The sequence below is a fragment of the Bombus pascuorum genome, chromosome 8, assembly GCF_905332965.1.
Source record: "Bombus pascuorum chromosome 8, iyBomPasc1.1, whole genome shotgun sequence".
NCBI lineage: Eukaryota > Metazoa > Arthropoda > Insecta > Hymenoptera > Apidae > Bombus > Bombus pascuorum.
In genome coordinates this window covers 13,080,088-13,087,624 of record NC_083495.1, presented here as the reverse complement: position 1 = coordinate 13,087,624, position 7,537 = coordinate 13,080,088, and positions in this window count along the sequence as shown.

The window sequence follows — 7,537 nt, the reverse complement described above, 5'->3', positions numbered from 1 at the left end:
TTAATATAGTGGCAATTGGAAGGATTACAGCGTTTCGTGGGACAGCACGAGGAACGTTTGACATTTTTTTTTTAAATCTTCTTTGTTGCTTGTCGCGAATAGAAAATCGTCGAAGATATTTTAGTCGATGACTACGATGAACCGAGAGCTATTTAATTTAATGTAACAAGCATCCGAACGATCGCTTACGTTGTATAGGGCGATTCTAAGGATTTCTTTTTCGTTCTTGTATTTTTCTTTTCTTGCTTGTTGCGAATGTCGCATCAGCAAGGAATTTCATGAATTAAACGGATACGTTTTTCAAGGTTTTCCGAATGGATCCCTGCAACGAATGTTTCATTTCGTAGAAATCGAAGGACTTTTTCTGAATTGCTTTTTCTCTTTATCATCTATGTAACTGTAACTGTAACTGTAACTGTCGAAGGGCATAGCGATTAATGTAACTTTAATTTTATATTTCATCACCGAATATGCAATCATCTTTTAGTTTCTCGTTGAAAATCAAGGTTGGAAAAATCTTGCGTGTACGGTTACATTATCGCAAACTTACTGATTATCAAGACGATAGTCTACTTTGGCGGCTGATTACGTATCTTCGAAAAAAGGTAACTGTCTGAAATGCAATTAGCTAATGATTGGAACGATTTCTTGCACGAAGAAAATCAATGAAGTCGTTTTTCTCTATAACAAGGCTTTGCGCGCAAAAGCTTCATCCTCCATTTCCAATTTAGTTTTTCATAAGGAATCATTCCTTCCTGGTTGTACAAGAAATACCAAGACACTATACTCTATACGATTAAATTACAATTAAGTAATCGAAAGGATAAATAACGCGAATGTCAAAAGAACGAAGAACAATTTTTTCTTCTTAGTAGAATCTCACCAATCTAAATCGTACCAATTAATTTTCGAAATTAAGAAGATATATTTGACAATTTGAAGGATATCGAAGAATATCCAGCAACCTCTCACTTCTCTTTCACGTACTAGTACTTTTCTTCTTGCTCTTGCTTCACCAAACAAAAAGATCGTTAATATTCCTAAGAAAACATTTGAGACAAGGATCTATGATACTTCCTTGGAACTTTAGAAATTTCGTTAATACCAAAAAACACAATTGGGTGGAAAAATGATCCACAGAGCGCAACGTTCAGCTGACATTTTCTATCAAACGATCACAAGACGAGGAGTGAAAAATTTCTATATCGATTCGAACCAATTATCCGAAACAAAAAAGAAAAGAAGAAGAGGACCTCGATGAACATCCAGTACCAATTTGAGCAACCGTCAACTTCTCGCTTCCGTTGCACCGTGCGTTTTTCCCGTGTTTCCCGATTGATATCGCGTTTCCCAGGGCGACATCGATTCTCACAGGGAACGGACGCGTTAAGCACGGCCCTGACGCGCCGCTTCGCTCGAAGCCTTCGATGGTATTCCGGCGCGCGTACGCGAGCAGATCGCGATGCGTTCGGGCCTTTTTCACGCGTCACCGTGCCGGCGACTTTCACTTTGTTTCCTGCTGCTGTAGGCGCGCCTAATATTCGATTGTTTCGCGCATTTCTCGATGTTACCTGCTCGCCATTGACATCCTCGTCATCGTTGTCGTCGTCGTCGTCGTCGTCGTTATCATTGAAGATTTTTCGATATCGAAGAGGCTGAAACGCGCGGGTCAATCGAGCGTCTAACGTAACGCGCATTATGTAAGGGTTGCTTGTGCGTTGCGCAATGCGCGCGCGTGTGCACGCGTCACGCGTGCCGAGATAACGATTTGGAGATCGTCGCGTTGCTTTCACGCTGAATCCAAGCGGAGTCGTGTTTTTTGGCTTGGCTTTTCTTTTATTACAAGTACGCCGCGGTTATATTCTTCGTGGATTCTTAGTTTCAATGTTTATCTTGTACTTTGTATAACAAAGAGCGCCGATTACTTTTATCGTGTAAAATGCAATAGAACTCTGAAAAATTGTTTGATAACGATCCAATGATATTATCTGAAGATTAAAGATAGAAAAATGAATAGAAGGTATCGAAACTACAAAAGTATACAAGATACTTAAAGTATAGTAGGATATTTGGCAAGCAAAACAGATTTTCTTCGATCGTCTTCGTAAAAATATTTAAATTGACCGATATTTGAAAATATACTTCGATCGGATATATTTTGATATCAGTAATATACGAAACGATATAAAGCAAGTAACCAAGGCTCTATATTTAAAGGATCATTAAATGACACATATGTATGTAGATACTAAAGAACATTTCACTTTGAAGTTTCTGATTATCCGAAATAATAATGTTCTTCGTATGAACAATTTCCTATAGCAATTTCACAGTCGTTTATCAATTACACGATATCAAAACGGTAATCTCTTATTAACAAAGCTGAACCAATAGATTTTCCTTTAACGAAATGTTATATTAACGTCGAATATTTCTTTTATGTAATCATCGTACATACGTTTTTAAATACGGTGATAAATATTATCATACTCTGTAAAAATTAGTCACATTCGTTTCGTGCCATTGAAACTTTAAATTCATGGCAGACCTGTTTGCAAATGTTTATTTACTGAAACCTCGTGGAAAAACAACGAGCACGATAAGTGGACGATTCGCGGGTAAGAGACGAGCGACAGTGAGAATGTTCACAGCATTTGCAATAATCCTGAACACCTTTTAAACCTGAATAATATACGACCATCTCGAACCAACAAATGGTGCAACAAAAAAAAAAAAAAAAAAAAGAACACAATATTCTTTGTAACAAAGCGAGAGAACACCTGCCTTTCTCAATCGAATTGTTTATTTTCTGAAACGACCCTGTAGATTTCTTGATTGTAAAAATTACTTCAAACTATACACGGTTGAATGTATCCATCGATATTCGCGGAAAAATGATTTTTGCATAGTATATCGAGTTCCTTTACGATATTGTATAACCGGCATTGTAATTTTCACGTAAATATCGTTTTTTAAACAAATATTTTTCCCATATTCGAACGAAGCCTGCGCGAGGCACGGTTTACATCGGCACAAATGGAGTAACAAAGACTCGTTCCTTTCTTGTTTTTCTTTTAATGCCTTGACAATGTCTTTTATAAAGGAACACCTGTCTTTTGCATTTAAATTGATATTTGAAAAATCTCCTACCACCTGTTGAATCACTCTCATTCAATCTCTTAGAGAAACATTCATCGATTTGGTATAGAATTGTTCCTATAGATTCGATTATTCTATGGTGTTACATTCGCGTCGATTTCGTAGCAAGTGTTACTCAAGAAGAAAAAATACTTTTCTGCCTATTTAGATTTGGTTTTCCAATCTCGTGTATCGATTCTGTGAAAAAAAAAAAAAAAACAAGAACAGAAATAATATTATTGGAGGGATAAATTGAAGGGTTGAAGGCTAAGATTGGTATATTGGATTCTTAATTAATCCTCTGTTGGCAAGTCAAGGGGAATTTTACGCTTGAGCTTCTTTGAAAAGAATTTGTATTTTTATCGAAAACCCTTTTAATGAAAATTGAAGTTTTATTTATGGAAAGTGTAATATAAATTTAATTGAATCGAAAGGGTCCTCGTTGTCTAATTAAGCGTGAAATTACGTAAATGCAGGTGACATTTTTAAAAACTTGCGCGGGTCAGAAAGACGTTGGAATATAAAATAGAAACAAATAATTTTAAACATACCATCTTAATTTGTGCATCCGATAAATGTCCTAGACTTTTTATCAGAGATTTTTTCATGCAAATATAGATAAACATAGAACAGCAACAGGATCAAGATATAATTAGTCCAAAGTTTTATCTGTGAAATTCCCCAATGTTGTGAAACAAACGCGAAATAAATTTTCTGACGGAATAAATGGAAAAGTAGAATTCTAAGGCTGGTTTATTCGATTCTTAATTAATTTCAAGGTGACACGATACGCGGTAAGGGGTACAATATAGTGACGTTAAGTTGATTAATACATAGCCAACAATCAATATCCATTCAATTCGTAGAACAAACAAATTACATGGTCGTACGTCATACTCTTATACAATGTAGTTTATTAGAAACACTTCAGCCAATTACATTTAATACCACGAAAAACAGTAAACCGCAAAGATAAAAACAACTACGGAGAATTGTGTATCGTTAGTAGACAGATTACCCATAAATAATATGTTGAATTTTCAATGGAACACATAGAAATATGCTAAATTGTAATCATAAAGAAAAATCATTAACAACGCTGGACGTGCTGTTCAAAAGTGACGTGACTCAAATGAGACGCACACGCATTCGTATTACAAAATTACCTTGCGTTTACTTAACGTTACGACTTAACGTCGATGAAACTTAGATAAGAGGAAGACAGTATTGAAAATTGAACTACCATGACATTCTCGTTTATTTCGAAATGAACATAGATAATACTAGAAATTTGGAAGCATCTACAAATTTACGAAAATTACCATTTTGTTTTGTGGACGAAAATTCTTCGAGGCTCGTTACGATTATCGATTCGAACGTATCTAAGGTCAGGAAACCAGAACTAAAACATTCGTTTAACATATTCCCAAAAATTCCAATTCGTTTCGTCCTTTCAGGAATCTCCACAATTTTATCTAAATGTTTAAATAAGAAAATTCCTTATAAAAAAAGAGCCGTTATAACAATCAACACGAACGTAGCCGTGTAACGGTAAATAAAAAAAAACTAGAAGCGAAATCCCAAGGCAATGCAGACATCAATTTCGTCATCACGTTTCAGCCTCCATTTTCCCCGAGATTCTGTCGAATCAAATCGCAGCTACGTCTGACAAACGATAGCGCGAACAACGAGAACGTGAAAAGAGGATCGGGCATCGCGTTTCCAGGCGAACGGCCAACGAAAGGCAGGCGTTCGAACGGCGCTTCGTCTCTCGGACATTGTTTTTTTTTTTCTCGGTGCCAGCATCGACTGTCGCAACGCAGCGCGATTGCCATTTCTGGCTTGTTGCGATACGCGGACGTATTAGTCATAGGCGCTGCATACCGCACGGAAAATTGAGACATCCGACAAGGACGGCCACAGGCTTCTACCCGAGTTAGAAATTTTAAAGAACGCAAAGTGCCGCCAAGTCTATGCAAATGCGTAACACACTGTCGAACGTTCGAGCGAACGTAAGCGCAGCGCGAGCTGATACGCGCGCGCGTACTGTAAAAGCTAGAGGCGACCGCTTGTGCAACCTTGACGATCGAGAATGTGTTTGACCTCCTCGTCGCGGATAATCCTGCTCCTCGCCACCTCGTTAATGCCTCGCGTGTCCTTAAAACCATCGCCTCTTTACCCATTGCTCTCGCGCTTTTTTTCTCTGGTCTGTTTTTTATTTATTTATTTATTTATTTATTAAGTTTCGCTTCTTTCTTCATCCGGACTTGTTACTTTTGTGTCAACGAAAGAAGGAATTGGTTGAAAGTATGTAGGTTGTCTGTTTGGGTTTGTCTTAGGAACTGTTATCGATCTTTGGTTGCTTTTTGGAGGTTATGGCTGTTTTCCTTTGATCTCTTGCGTTTTCTTGTTTTTCTTTGGCTTTCGTTTTAACAGTAAAAAAAATAAATTGGTTGATAGTATGTAGATTGCTTGTTTGGGTTTATTTCAGGAGTCGTTACGATTCTTTGGTTGCTTTTTGTAGGTTATGGCTGTTTTCTGTTGAACACTCGCGTTCTTTTGCTTTCCTCTGGATTTTGCTTTAAATCGTAAAAAAGACATTGGTTGATAGTACGTAGCTTGTTTGTTTGGGTTTACTTTAGGAGTTGGGTTTATGGATTTGGGTTGCTTTTTGGAGGTTATGGTTGCTTTCTTTTGATCTCTCCCGTTCTCTTGCCTTGTTTTGGATTTTTTATTAATCGTGGAAAAGCAATTGCTTCAGATTTGTTTGTTTTTGATCAGGTTAGGAACCATAGTTGTATAATAGTTGCTTAAAAGTTGATAAAACTACTATGGTTACATGGAAAGATTTGTAAGCAGAATCCATGTTGTTTTCTTTAATAGCGAAGTAATCGATTATTTGTTTGTTGTAAATTTAATTATTATTTTATTCCATCGTAATTTTTATTTAATATGATTTTCCGTTCTTTTCCTGCTTTATAGTTTGTTACTCATTTATGATCATACTGAAAATCATCTTGAGTACTTGGTTGGCTTTAAAGCTACACTCATGCGTTTTAATTCGATTCTTCTCTATATTGATATTACTAAAATAAAACTTGCTACGCTACAGATAAACTTCCAAAACGAAGTTCCATTTATTAAGGATGGCCTTACATCGACCAGAAGAATAGAGAAAAATATAAAAAACGATCTTAATTGGATTCGTTTAAGAAACGATTATATTAATGCAAAAGGAGAAGAAGAAAAACAAATTACGTTGAAAATATAATAGAGAGAGAGAGAGAGAGAAGAGAGAATACGACCTGCCAAGAATCACACTTCTGTTCGCAACTAATTTGTTCTCCGCCTATTACTTTTACTACCATAGAATCATCATAAAACGGCTCTCCCTCGGAGTCAATTAAAATTCACTTCACCGATCTAACGACACCAAACACCAAACACGCTGTTCAACATTCCGATTCTTATCCAGTTCCAACGCCCGGAAGCACAATTTCGATATTCTTATCGAACATTGGCTCTGCTAAAGACGAAGCGGACGATTTGCAAAGGAATATTTTTGTATAAATAACGAAAAATACATGTTCTTCGATTATCATTTAAATGTAGAAAACACCGTGTCTTAAATTTCATATTTCACATAGGAATAAGACGTGCAAAGTGAAATTTTACATTATATTAAGCTATTTCGTAAATAGCGTAACGTTTCGACACGTGTATTAAATGAAACTGAACATTCATCCATTCGAAATAAAACGTATCTTAGCTGTAAAATGTGTAAGACGAAATTTTATATCTACATACATATTTATTCGATCATCTCATAGTTAATGTGGTTTCTCCATATATTAGGTTATCCGAAAAGTATCTTTCTTTCGCAAACGTGTCTTTTACAACAGTGCAGCTTCGTACAAACGTGAAACCAAGTCTGCGAAATGTCTGCGGTGTTTATTTCAACAGAACAAAATGGACCGTACGTAATTCGACAAAATAATGCAAAACAAAGACATTGTGCGTCTATTATTTCCTCATAAAACGAAAGAAACTTTTCGGACAACCTGATACTAAATAAGAACGAATATTTATCTATCGACAATCGAATCGATCAAAATCCAATTGACAACTATAGAAAGAAAATGTCGATTTTCAGCTTCGAGTGTACATACATACAAATTGTATATTTAAAGAAAAATTTGATTTTTGATCTCAGAGGATGTTGGACCGTTGTTCATGGTCCGGACAGAAAAGAATCGAAGCTCGATGGTATCACGTGGCATCGGGGTCCTCCCCTTTTATCCCGTAGCGGAGGCCGCGTGTGTCCCGGCTTCTTGAGGTCGAGGAATTTAATAACGGACGAGGTCGAAGTCGCTCACTCGCGCACACTCTCGAAAATGAG